Here is a 13,153-nt window from a genome sequence, read left to right as displayed (position 1 = left end):
GGAGTCGTCGTACTTGTGTATACCAATACAGCTTTATCTAAAGATGGGGAAAATGTGCAGAAGTTTCATGTTGCTTTATCTCCCTGACCTGTCTTTCTCTTTGATAATTTTACCCAAACATGTCTCCTATTTTCAACAATTTCTTTTCTGGAAAGTCAAAAATTTCTTGTCTTATTTACTTACATTCATGGCTCATTTGATAGCAGGACCTTTTCCCTTTCCTCAGCCTCCAGAAGCATTGCCGCAATTTCTTGTATCTCATGGAGGAATTCACTGCACAGCTGCCCTTAGACCGGTGGATAACAGAGCTGCCAGGACAAACAAAAAAGTCCCCCCTCCTCGAGGTCTTGACCATGTTTTCAGTCTTGAAGACTTTCATTCTCAGTCCACCAAGGGTCATGCATCTCGCAGGCATTAATCTACAAAAAGTGGTTTGTGTGTGGTAGGAGAGGTCTGAATGGAACCACCTCGGGGTGTTCCCTCTGCGGTGGCTGCCCTGGGTGATCATCTCTAGGAGCTGAGCACGTTCTTCCTTGCTGCTGCAATGACCCTCTGACAGCCCACACTCCTGCCAGCAGCAGAGCACAGCCAGGGCCTGCAGCTTTGATGCAGCTGTGATGCCCTCAGCTGACCACCTCACCCCATCGCCGACCTGCATCCCCTTCCTCACCCTACTCGCTCAAAGTTCTCTGCACTCGGATGTGTCATGTTCACATTTGCTTGAACATTACCTAAGCAATGCAGCCGCTAGCTCACCTGCAGCTGGGGCACCAGGAGCTTCTTACCGCTTCTGGTACTGTGCATTAGTCCTGCCCTTTAAAAAAAAAAAAAAAAAGAAAAAAAAAGAAAAAAAAAGAAAAAAGTTTCCAACCCTGCCACAAATATTCTCATTTTCTTCACCCTCCTGCCTGCCTGCCTGCCTGCCTGCCTGTCAGGAATTCCCCCCAGCCCTCCGGAGGTTTGTTTAACCCAGTCCTGCTCTGGCTCCTCCAGTGGTTCAGACTCTTTTGGGAGCTAGACAAAAGCTCTCACCCAGCCTTAACCCTTCCCCCGCAGCAGACTTCTGCCCCTGGCCTCCTTTCCAGAGGACAAATCCAGTTTTCTTTGGGTCTCTGGAGGGGAAGAGAAGCAATACTTATCATTGTTCCTTCTCACCATGCTTCCCACCAGCCTCAGCTTGCTCCCAGGTCCCTGCAGGGGTGGCAGATACTGGGACATTTTGCCCTTGTACTTTACATTTTGGTCTGAATTCAAGTTTTAATAGATGAGCAGTTCTTTTGGAGCTCCTCAAATTCCTGTCAATGTCTGATAGTCACTGCGTTGTCCAAAGTAGCTTCACTGACTTTTCTTGGTAAGAACTAACAACACAGAAACTGCACTTTACAGGTAAAAGATGCAGACAGTGCTGAAAACAGAATTTAGTACAAACCTTCGAAAAATAATTCTCTGAAGTTGGCCACATTTATTTTTTTTAAACAACTTAGAAATATTGGCTTATATTAATTTTTTATACTTGAATAATAGGTATGGCACACCAGCATGATTCGCACACGTAGGGGATTTGCTACGAAGAACCCAGTGATGTCTGGAAGCATTAAAACTGAAGTCGTGCTTGAAGTGCATAATACTTAAGAAAACGGTAGAGAAGCTAAAGCTCTCCTACTTCATAGCCACAAATTATTAAGACGACTTTATATATTGATAAGACAGAGACAAATTTTGAAAACAGTGTTGATGGCTTTGGACTCCAGTTACAACCTCTCTGCCAAGAAAAATATCACACAAGAAGTCCAGTGATGAAATTTGCTGAGAATATGTCCTCTGGCGCTGTTCCTTTCCACGGCTCCTCCTCCAAGCACGCAACATCTCATTACAAGGTTCACAGATAGCAAAAGATGTTTCAGTGCTTTCTAATTCTTTTTTACAAGATTAGAGACTTATCAAGGGCTTGATTATCTCCGGGATTAATGACATACATTAATTAAACTGTCATTATGCCTATTTTCCAGCTCTTTTGTAAATACAAACTTGAAAAGTACGAACAAGATTTTTATCTGGGTTTATAGAACGAATACCACAGAACAGCAGCTCTTGGGATAAAAAAAAAGTGTCCTTAATCCATGTTTTGAAGTATAGTTCATCAGCTCTGCTCACACGATCAAGCACACAAGGCTGTATCCACCCTGCGTAGCTACTGCTTTGCCTGTTAATGAGCAAGCAGATAAAGCAGCTCCCGGTGGCACGGCCATGGGTGGGGAGGGCTGTGTGCCAGCAGCACGGCTCGGACGGCCGCACTGCCCGGCCGGCTGGAGCCACTGGCACTTGCAGAGGGACAGACTCCCTCCAAATAGCGTGGGACATCTGTACCCGTGGAATGCAGGGAGAAGCATGTCTTCACCCATAAAACAGCTCTGTAGTGAGCTGTGCTCTTGGGATGGGCAAGCATCATGTGGAGGAGCACAGAGGGCACTTGGGTGGGATTAGGAAGCTGATCTGTGAAAGGGAACTGGTTTTGTCTGAAAGAGGATGGATGCTCTCCCATCTCCTATGTGCAGCAGCTAATCCTAGATGCACCTCACTAGGAGTTTGAGAAGATTTTACTTTAAAAAAAAAACCACAACGTTTATTCCTGGTGTTATTTCCTACAGATATGCCAGAACTGGGAGCTGAAATTAGCTAACTCTTTGTGTGAACTAGAGCAAGGAACAATATAATCCATAGAGTTACCACTCCTTCTAGACACCAGGCATCTTGTGCCGGGTCTCTAAATGTTATTTCAATGGCATTCACGCCCCCAGAGAAGTTCTCCTTCTCTGTTGGTCGACTTTGGGCCTTGAACAGATGACCAGAAATTTGCAACTTAAACTACAAGACAAAATCCTAGAGCTACAGGTCGCTGCAGCAGCAAGGGAATGTCCTCTACAGATGGAGCTTAGAGAAGGGAAGCACCACAGCCTATGACCAGAGGGTTACAATGATGTACACGAGCATCCATTCGTGCAGAAAAATACCATGGAAATGTTCAGAAAGATGGACAGCATCATCATGTCAAGGATCTTAAGCCAGGAAAAACACTTCCATTTTTTTAATTGCATGTTCCAAAAGCAAAACAGAAGATTAAAAGCAAACCAGCAGCAGATCTTTGAACTCGTTGTTGAACAGCGTGTTCCTCCACTGATAGTGAAAGATTGTACAGTGCAGGGAGACGAACTCCTTGAGCCTGTTCTGTTTACAGCTTGGGGGCCAGAGATAGGCAACGAGTACAGTTGCAAAAGGTTATTATGCCACAGATGAGCTCAAGGGGAAGAAGTATCATGCGTTTGCAGCTGGGAAGATGACAACTATTATTGCCATGAGCTGCATGTGTACTTACATCCAGTTCATCCGGTTATGATATCAGTGTCATAAGTGGACTGATCTTGCCATTCCTGAAACATTCTGTAAGACATATGTTAATGCTGAATATGGTCAAGAAATGCGTTTCCACAACCTCCTCTTCCAGTCCACTGCTTCTCAGACTAACATTTAACTTGCAAGTCCTCTAGGGAACTGTAGGTCTAGTGCATCATTCCTGGTGCTTAGAACTGAGCAGGAAGAATAGAATCTGGAAGGTAGAAAACAGGGCTGCTCTCTGGTGCAATAATCTCATTGTCAGGTGAAGAGCTGGGGTTGGCATCTAGTTGTTAATAGTCAGTATGGGCACACCTTCTGTCACTTCCCCACCTGCCAGAAACAGACTCTTTGAAGATTTCACACCCTGAGGTCTTCATTGCAGAACTGCATTTCCTACATTTGAGTTATTTCTTTTGCTTGACAGAGCCAAAGTGACACAACAGCTGAGCCCACAGGAATCACAGAATCACAGAATGTTAGGGATTGGAAGGGACCTCAAAGGATCATCTAGTCCAATACCCTGCCGGAGCAGGACCACCTAGATCAGATCACACAAGAACGCGTCCAGGCGGGTTTTGAACATCTCCAGAGAAGGAGACTCCACAACCTCTCTGGGCAGCCTGTTCCAGTGTTCTGTTACCCTTACTGGGAAGAAGTTCTTCCTCATGTTTAAGCAGAACCTCCTATGTTCCAGCTTATATCCATTTCCCCTTGTCCTATCATTAGATGCCACTGAGAAGAGCCTGGCTCCATCCTCATGACAGTCACCCTTCACATATTTATAAACATTAATGAGGTCCCCTCTCAGTCTCCTCTTCTCCAAGCTAAAGAGACCCGGCTCCTTCAGCCTTTCCTCGTAAGGGAGATGCTCCACTCCCTTAATCCTCTTTGTGGCCCTGCGCTGGACTCTCTCAAGCTGTTCCTTGTCCTTCTTGAACTGAGGGGCCCAGAACTGGACACAACATTCCAGATGCAGCCTCACCAGGGCAGAGTAGAGGGGGAGGAGAACCTCTCTCGATCTACTAACCACACCCCTTCTAATACACCCTGGGATGCCATTGGCCTTCTTGGCCACAAGGGCACATTGCTGGCTCATGGCCATCCTGCTGTCCACCAGGACCCCCAGGTCCCTTTCCCCTGTGCTGTTCCCCAACAGTTCAGTCCCCAACTTGTACTGGTACATGGGGTTGTTCTTACCCAGATGCAAGACTCTACACTTGCCCTTGTTGTATTTCATTAAATTTCTCCCCGCCCAACTCTCCAGCCTGTCCAGGTCTCTCTGAACGGCAGTACAGTCTTCAGGCGTGTCAGCCACTCCTCTCAGTCTAGTGCCATCAGCAAACTTGCTGACCGTGCATTCTATTCCCTCATCCAAGTCATTGATGAATATGTTGAACAATACTGGTCCCAGTACCGACCCCTGAGAGACTTCACTGGATACAGGCCTCCAACTGGACTCTGTCCCATTGACCACTACTCTCTGGCTTCTAACCTTCAGCCAGTTCACAATCCACCTCACTATCTGATCATCCAGACCACACTTCCTCAGTTTAGCTCTGAGGATGCCGTGGGAGACTGTGTCAAATGCTTTACTGAAGTCAAGATAGACCACATCCACTGCTCTACCATCATCCACCCACTGGCTGATGTCCTCATAAAAGGCTATATCAGATTTGTGAAGCACGACTTCACCTTAGTGAAGCCGTGTTGACTGCCCCTAATGATCCTCTTATCCTTGATATGCCTAGAGACAGCACCAAGGATAAGTTGTTCCATTATTTTTCCAGGGATAGAGGTGAGGCTGACCAGTCTATAGTTACCTGGGTCTTCCTTCTTGCCCTTTTTGAAGACCGGAGTGACATTTGCTTTCTTCCAGTCCTCAGGCACCTCTCCCATTTCCTACGATTTAACAAAGATGATGGAGAGTGGCCTGGCGATGACATCCGCCAGCTCCCTCAGCACCTGCCGGTGCATCCCATCAGGACATTTCCTCAGGTGACACTCACAGAGGGTTTATTGCATCCCTCTGCACAGTGTAGTGAGCTCACCCCCGCTGCTCGTCCCTTCCCAGCAAAGTGTCTTGTCTGTCTGCACTTAGCTCCAAAAGGCCATTGTGGGAAGGCAGTGGAAGACTAGCAGTACCAGAGCAAAGACAGTAAAGATTTACTGACTTGATTTACCTGAGTTACAACTCAAAAAAGCTCTCAAAACCTGCTTGTCCCAGCTGGCTGAGCAGACTAACAAGAGGTAGGGACTGCATAGCTGGTGCTGTGTTGCTTTCACATGCTCAATCTAGACAGTGCAGGGTTACCAGAAGAGGTGGTGGTGGGAGAGGATCAGAGGGCAGGAGGAACAAGAAGGCAGCACCAAGCAAGGCATGCCAAAAAAGAGTACTCCGAACCCCAGCTGAAGACCTGTGTGAGTGGTCATGCCTGAAGGCCATGCAGGTCCTCTGAACCACCACTCTTCTGCCTGGAAGGAGATCAGTGAACTTCAGGATGCACATACATCCTTCTGAGTCTGGTGGCCACTGAAGGGTTAGATGTGGCAAGTGCCAGTGGCTTCAGTAGCTGACGGATTTCCAGCTGCCACCCCTTTTGAGCTTCTTTTGCTGATGGATGCTGCTGCCGGACCTGACTGACAAGGGGCATGTTTGTCTTTCATTTTTGGCCAATATCTGAAAAGCTACAGATTTTTTTTCTTGCCCTTTGGATAACTCTGCTGATGTTAAAATCTACTCTTATGAAATTTTTTCCATTTCCCCAGGAAATATTTTGTATTAATATATTCTTATCCTTCCCTTATTGATTTTATCTGCAATGCCTTTTGCCAAGTCTAATTTTTAGAGCCTTACGTTTACTGTCTTAGGACTCAGTCATCAAGAGTTTTGCTGGGCTCCTTTTTTTTTTTTTCCATGATGCACTGTGCACTTCTTTCAAGTGAGGCATAGCTGAGGTTTGTTATTTCTGCGTAAGTCAGGCTGTCAGTGCGGGCTAACAGACAGAGTGAACGAGTAAGAGATAGGGCATCTTCCTACGTGATTACACCAGGGTAGCCGAGGCCAAAAGAAAGCTGAATGATGCCTGATTAATTAAGATAAGAAGGAAATGAGAAGGGGACACATGTGAAACCCTAGGCAGCAACTGTTTGCTCATAGAATCATAGAACCACAGAATCATAGAATGGTTGGGGTTGGAAAGGACCTCAAAGATCATCTAGTTCCAACCCCCCTGCCACAGGCAGGGAAATCCTCCACTACACCACGTTTCTCAAAGCCTCGTCCAACCTGGCCTTGAACACTTGCTTCGGGCTATATGGGTTCAAGTGTTAGTAAACCATTTTGTACTAACAAGTCATTTAGTGATAAACATCTGATATTTTAGGAGCATCCTGAATGCTGGGCTTGCAGGTTTGTCACTTGCTCATGTCTCTTACCTTTCCAGAGCTCTGTGATAATGCAGGAGAGGGTGACCCTGGGGACAGTGGGACTCTGAATGCCCCCGAATCAGGGTATGTTACAACGTCCCCTCCTCGCGTCTCTTCTGCGTTTGTCACTTGTTTGCTTTGCAGACATCAGCCCACGTGCGTGTCTCATTTTTGTCAAGGCCTACTCCTGAAAGCTGTAAGCTGTAGTTACAAAAGCAGATGTTTTCTCTGCCTCATCTGCAAAAGTCAGACCTGCTGAGAAATGCCTTTTAAGTCAACTCGTGGAATTTCATCACCTGCGCGGGGCCGCGCGCATCCCCTGGAGAGCCCTCACGGGCCGCCGCTCTGCTCGTGCCGGTGCTGCGGCCCCGGTGCTGCCGCCCCCGGTGCTGCTGGCTCGGGCAGATCCTGCCTCCCGCTCACCGGCGGGGCTGGAGCCGGCAAGCAGCTCCTCCCATGCTGTTCGCATGGATAACGTACCTGGCTCTGAGAATAAAGACATCTCTGTACGGACTAAGCGAACACCTGAGCAGCAATGACCCAACATGGTAGTGCGGTGGCCCAAGGTGGGGTGGCTGCCCCAGCAGATCACCCTGGAGCAGCAGGGAGCCCTTCCAGGGCTGGGGAGGGAGGGAGCTTGGCCAGAGCCACCCAGATGCCGAGTGACTCAGAGGGTGCCGTGTAAAGGATGTTCAGTTTGCAGGGATGTGGAAAGAGCTGTTTTCCCAGGGGCTGGGGGAGGCCTTATCACAGCAGAGGCGTGACGATAGCCACTTTCCCAGAATGTTTGGAGTGAAAGATACCCTGGACATTTAAATATTATTGATACTGGCGATCTCCAGAGCCTGTTTGATTTGCAAGGGGCTATCACCCAGCCCCAGCGCGCCTTTGATGTGCATTCCTGCATACGCACAAAGCACATTCATTTCCTTTTGCAGTGTTTTCATTTGCTGCTAGGAAGCCTCTTGGCCCCTCAGATAGGCCTGTGGCTGTTCAAACAATGTCAGGAGTTTTCATATCACTGAGAGTCTTAAACAAACTCTGCTAGTTTTCTGCTGCACTGCATACCAGCGTTTCAGCGTGGTCCAGAAAGTTTCAAATTCCCCCAGTAAGACATATGGCTCCTCTGCAGAAATGACCCACCATCGCCACTGCAACTGCCTAAAATATTTGCCTGAAAATTGAGTTCTTGCCAATACCCACTGTGGAGTGCCACTTTCTAACACTGTAGTATAAAACAGGGCTTTTCCCTCCAAAGATGGCATGGAAGGATGCTACCAGGTGCTACAACAGGAAGAATAAAATGAGGTACAACTCAAATATATTCTGAAGATGCTCTTAACGTGCGCAGATTTGCATGTGGCCATGTTAGCTGGAGGTATTCTTAACAAAGAAGTGTTTCTATAAAACACTCTCACAAGAAACATCCCTGTAAAAACTAACATGTATGGGAGACAAAGCAGTTCTCTGTCATCATGCCACTTCACCTGTGCCATTTCTACTTGTGCCATTTTTTGTCATTATACGATGCTCACAGCCAAATGACTATAATTGACTTGCCAGTGACATTACTGTTTCTCAGTGTGCACCACTGTGCCTTCAAAAAAGCCAAGCAAATACGTCACCACTGATGTGTGTTACCAAGGAAGTAGGGTGGACCAGCTGAAACTGGAGGAAAGCAGAAGTCATAGAAGTAGACAGTAGGGTTCCCATCAAACAGGCTGGGACCAAAGCCAAGGTGAAAGTGTGGACAAGGCAGGCTCATGGTTGAGGGGGCCAAGTCATGATTCAAAACATCAATGAGTCTTGAGCATGGTGCATGGAAAGCAGAGGTGCAGTCTGAAGTCACAAACATTTCAGGAAACCGAAAAAGCACAGAGGGTAGGGAAGAGAGTGAAGGCAGAGGGGTAAACAGGCTGATCAGGAGCAGTTACCAACACCTACGAGCCCTAAGCCTATGGCCCAGTCTGCTTCTGAGGAGCACTTGGATATCCTGCCTGGCCTATGGCTGTTGGGCCAGGAGGGTGCAGGTCTCCCACAGATCCTGGGTCATATATGCAAGGCCCAGGCAGATGACAATGACATAACCCTTCCTAGGTTGTCAATACAGGAGCTTGTGACATTACCCTCTGGGATTCAAGATGTGCTTAACTATAAAGTCATCATGAACATGGATAATGACTAATGGAGGAGGAAAATGAGGAGGATGCAAGGAAACAGAAAAGGGTTAAGCTGTGAAACATGACAGTCTTTCCTGGACTCTTGTAGTGTTGGGCAAGAGAATAGAGTGTGTACCAGTGCTTTAGGTGAAAACAGGTTCAGATAACAGTTCCAGAAATGGAAGACATGGAGGCCACCATCCTGAGCAAGTGTTGTCAAGGGTTAGGTGTACACCGCATCACTTTGTAGAAATTTGAGAAGGCAGTTGTGTTACCTAACACTGATTTCCATTGCATGAGACAAATTCACAGAGCCATGAAGAGGGATTTGAAAATGACATTTAGAAGACTAAGGATTTACCACCAGGTATAAGAAATACGTGTGGGCCTCAGCCTGAAATTACTCTGACCAACACTGCAGGGAACCAAATGCTCTAAAGGGAAGTGGGCAGTGGGGCATCCTTGCATGGAGCTATCCATCTCTGAGGACGGTCACCAGATACAGCCTTGTGAGCAAGGCAGCTCAGAGATGGTTTCTGAAGGCAGGGTCACTGGCGCCTGGAAGGAAAAAAGTGCTGAGGGCCTCTGTGGATTGATTGGTGTGATCTTAGGAACTACATGAGTCAATAGACATTCTGATTTCGGGTTCATATATCTGGCTACCAGAAATTGTCCATGTTCCAGTATTTCCAACCCAATTTGTACCTCCAGGATGAAATCTCAACTTTTCATGACAGAGCAGCCTCCAAGTCTTAATTTAAATCCAAGGCAGCTGGTTTTGTCTGTCAAGGTATGGCAGATCTGTACTAGGATTTTTACTGGAACTATCTTACTAGGATAATTCCAGCAGAACGACCTCTATAAACTGCACATTTTTTCACGGTTGTAACTGGGAGGTCTCAGAACAGTATAACTTGCATTTGCCCTTTACTGGGAGTCTGCCTTGCTGTTTTGATTACTTGACTGATAAGTAAGTTACAGAAATCTAAACACTGAGAAGAACAAGGACCGTGCCGCCTGTTACTTTGATAGCACAGCCTGAACTGCAGAGTTAGAGGCACTGCCCCCACAACGAGGAGCTCCACTGGGTTTCAGTGTGTACATGTAGGGATGAGGTGATCATCTGCTTCGGCTGCTCCAAAGCAGAATAGACTTCCCTGGAACACTTAATCTCCATTTTGCTGACTACAGTTAGAGGGGCCACTGACTTCAAAAGCCTTTGATGAACCTGTAACTTACACCAACAAGGAAACACGCATTTTTTGATTAGTCAGAGCAGTAGCCAAGCTCCCAGTATCAAAACAATGATCCAGAGAGCAACGTCTATGGTGTCTTGGAAGATGTTATGCAGAAATACCGTGACTGTCACTTAGTTTGGATTAGATAGACAGATTAACTTCGCAAAGATGTCCCAGGGCAAAGGCAATGTAAAGATGACTCCAGTTTTCCAAGAAAAGAGGTGATTATTGTATTATGTCACTATACATCTATCTAATGCTAAAACATTATGGATAAAATTCTGGAACATCACTGGAGCATTTAAAGATACTTGAGTATTTCAAGATACTAAACCAGACCTGTATCAGATGTTAAATATGGTCTTCCATTCACTGCTCTGATAGATGCAGGTGTGCTCCCTGAAAGTCAACCTAAATTTAAGATCAGTGCTTCATGCTATCTTTGAAATGCTTCATCTCTGAAGAGTGGAGGCTATACATCTCCAGATTTGACTTGATTCAGAATCCTGTTGTCTACATAAATGACTAAAGCCTGTACTTGCCCTCACTATGAACTTCGCCTTTCACTAGCGAGTTCCAGAGTGGCAACACCGAAGAGTGTTACGGGGTTGTTCATAGAGAGAGAGGAAAAAATATGCCTTTAGTGTTGTTACCTCAGTAGAACCACATGATGCTGTGTATGGCAATGCATCAGCTAGCCCAAGATTTGACAGAGCACCTGCAATGCTCACCCCCCAAAATAATGGGTTTTTTTATGTTTCTAACTTTCTAAACCCCGGGCCAGAAGCATCCTAGCCCAGGTACTGTTGAGCAACATGATCTAGTGGGAGGTGTCCCTGCCTGTGGCAGGAGGGTTGAAACTAGATGATCTCTGAGGTCCCTTTCAACCCAAACCATTCGATGATTCTATGATCAGGTGTCTTGACTATGGCAGTGGTATGGCAGTAAACAACAACAGCAGCAGCTGTATCAGGAGTGGCTGCAAGAATGAAACTCGTCACGTTACAGGATCTGTTGCTACCGGCAGGATATGTGAGGACACTGAGGGCAGCTCTAGGATCATGCCACTTAACTACAGTACATGGGAAGTGGAAAGGATTTTCCTTGGCTGACTAGACCAGGCATAGTAGAAACAAGAGGAAACAAATGAAAAAAGGCTATAAAAAGGCAACTTAGATTTCCCTGCAACAACTGTAAAGAAAAACGTCAAGGATGAGGAAATTTAATTATGGCAATTTAAACTCATTCTTTAGGCAGGAGTGGAGATATGTCAAGGAATGGATGTGACGACAAAGATGACAGAAGTTGCAAGAGGGATTACCTGACAGCAGCTATTCATGCATGAAACCCCGCCTGATGTGATTGATGGAACAGAATGCCCATGGGCAAGTGGCAACACTGAAGATGGACAACACACGCAAAAAGGCAGATCCTGGTGTGAGAAGAAGAACAGGAGAAGGGTGTTATCAAGAGAAGCAAACAAACAATGAGAAAGAAAGGGTAAAAGAAAAAGTCTATATAGGAGTGTAAAGAGGAAATAAAGCAGTAAAGAGGATGTGTAAAGAGTATTCCCACCTGGAATACTGCATTCAGCTCTGGAGTCCCCAACACAAGAAGGACACGGAGCTGCTGGAGTGAGTCCAGAGGAGGGTCACGAAGATGACCAGAGGGCTGGAGCACCTCTCCTATGAAGACAGGCTGAGAGAGTTGGGGCTGTTCAACCTGGAGAAGAGAAGGCTCTAGGGTGATCTTATTGCAGCCTTCCAGTACTTAAAGGGGGTCTACAGGAAAGCTGGAGAGGGACTTTTTCCAAGGGCATGTAGTGATAGGACCAGGGGCAATGGCTTTAAACTGAAAGAGGGGAGATTTAGATTAGATATAAGGAACAAATTTTTCACTCTGAGAGTGGTGAAGCACTGGAACAGGTTGCTCAGAGGAGTTGTGGATGCCCCATCCCTGGAGGTGTTCAAGGCCAGGTTGGATGAGGCTTTGGGCAACCTGGTGTAGTGGAGGTTTCCCTGCCCATGGCAGGGGGGTTGGAACTAGATTGCCTTTGAGGTCCCTTCCAACCCAAACCATTCTATGATTCTATGATTCCATGTGGTTGCACTGAAGAATAGAAAAGCAAATATCTCAATCAAAAAAAGAGTAGGATAGAAAAGATACAAATTGAGCTGAGAACTGGTAGCAGACCATCAGTATATGTCTTAGTCATCAAACTGAAGCAGAATCTAAATGTTTAGGATATAGTGACTCAAGTGGATGCAATCATGTGAACACACTCTAACTTTCCAAATTCAGTTTGAAAAAAACACTCTACTGGATCTTAGATGTCCCTATTTGTACTAACCAGAAGATGTTTTTAAAAAGTTACTGAACAAACAAAAGCAATACTATTTTAGACTTGGCTTCAGTAAGTGGGAGGAAATTATGGAACACCTGATTTCAAAATACAACCTTAGCAATAATTTTAAAATTTTTTATTTTCAGGAAAGACTGCCAAAGATAGGTCTACAACAAAATTGTAGGTTCTAAAATATCAGCTTTATTAAAATAAAGAAAAATGATGAAGCTGGCTGAACTGATAAACTCAGAGAAGTGAATGAGGAATAATCTTGGTAATTCTTTAAGTCAAAGATGCAAAAACTACTTGTAGGGAGAGACAAACTTACAGAGAAGCACTCCAGACTTAATTGGCTGAGTATCCTCTCAAAGAAAAAGTTAGGAATAGTCCTTAGAAAACACAAACAAATTCTTATGAGCTCATAAAGCTATGGTCCTTAAACAATACAAACAAATTCTTATGAGCAAATAAAGCTATGGTCCTTAAAGAATACAAACAAGTCCTTATGAGCAAATAAAACTACATTTTGTATATCAAGATGTGCAGAGATAAAGTAAGAATAAGCCAAAAATCAGAATAGATTTAGATGCTGC

Source organism: Tauraco erythrolophus, chromosome 3, assembly GCF_009769465.1.
Source record: "Tauraco erythrolophus isolate bTauEry1 chromosome 3, bTauEry1.pri, whole genome shotgun sequence".
Taxonomy (NCBI): domain Eukaryota; kingdom Metazoa; phylum Chordata; class Aves; order Musophagiformes; family Musophagidae; genus Tauraco; species Tauraco erythrolophus.
The sequence above is the reverse complement of the archived record's forward strand: the minus strand, read 5'-3'. Positions refer to the sequence as shown.